The following is a 1,406-nucleotide window of genomic DNA, read 5'->3' as shown; positions in this document are numbered from 1 at the left end:
GTCTCAGATCGATCTCTTTCCTCATTATCTCCCTGGGTCCCACTCCCCCACCTTACTAGTTTAAATCCTCCCAAGCAGTTCTAGCAAATTTCCCTGCCAGTATATTAGTCCTTTTCCAATTCAGGTTCAATCCGTCCTTCTTGTACAGCTCACTTCTACCCCAAAAGAGATTCCAATGATCCAAAAATCTGAACTTTTCTCCCAAACACCAGCTCCTCAGCCATGCATTCATCTGCTCTATCCTCCTATTCCTGCCCTCACTAGCTTGTAACACTGGGAGTTCTGCCCAATTCTCTGTAATCTCCCTTCAGAGTCTCAACCTTTTCCCTTCCAAAGTCGTTGGTTCCAATGTGGACAATGCCCTCCTGCTGGCCCCTCTCCCCCATGAGAACATTCTGCACCCTCTCTGAGACATCCTTGATCCTGACACCAGGGAAACAACACACCATTCTGTTTTTTTCTCTGCTAGCCACAGAAACGTCTGTCTGTACCTCTGACTACAGAATCGCCTAACACAATTGATCTCTTGGAGGTCTACGTCCCCCTCATTGCATTAGAGCCAGTCTCAACACCAGAAACTTGTCTGTTCGGGCTAAGTTCCCTGAGAATCCATCACCCCCTACATTTTCCAAAACAGCAAACCTGTTTGAAATGGGTATATCCACAAAAGACTCCTGCACTAGCTGCCTACCTATCTGATCCTTCCCGGAGTTAATCCATCTATGTGGCTGTATCTGAGACTTTCCACCCTTCGTATAACTGCCATCCATCACATATTGTTGCTGTTGCAAATTCCTCATTGCTTCTATCTGTCTCTCCAACCGATCTGCTCGATTTGATAAGATTCGCATCCAACAGCATTTATGGCAGATATAATCCGCAGTAACCCTGAAACTCTCTTTAAACTCCCACATCTGACAAGAAGTACATATCACTGCAAAGGCCATTTTTGCTCCTTCACAATCTACAGACCCAGAAAATAACACCGTCTTATTCCTCTACAAACACTGCCCCAGGTTAAATTAATAGCTATGGCTTATATTTTAAGTTTAATCAAGAGACTTATCTCCAAAAACATATAATCAAGAAAGAATCCACTATACTCACTACTGCAGCCTTTCTATTGGACAGACTTAAAACAACAATTAACTTATCTGATTCTGTGCTGTGAACTTCGACCAATGGTTCCACCAAGATTAGTTGTGAATTCCTTCCTTTCTTTCTTTCTTTCTTTTTCTTTTTTCTCTCTCTCTCTCTCTTCTCTCTCTCTCTCTCCTGCACTGTCCTCACCATGTGCTTCCTTTGTCTGCACTTCTCCCTTTTAAACTGCTGTTGTTTATACTTTTCTTTTCCAAAGTTCCAAAACAATGCAACAGCATATAAAGCAGTAATTGCTGCTCCTGGAA

The sequence above is a fragment of the Hemiscyllium ocellatum genome, chromosome 4, assembly GCF_020745735.1.
Source record: "Hemiscyllium ocellatum isolate sHemOce1 chromosome 4, sHemOce1.pat.X.cur, whole genome shotgun sequence".
Lineage (NCBI taxonomy): Eukaryota > Metazoa > Chordata > Chondrichthyes > Orectolobiformes > Hemiscylliidae > Hemiscyllium > Hemiscyllium ocellatum.
The sequence above is the reverse complement of the archived record's forward strand: the minus strand, read 5'-3'. Positions refer to the sequence as shown.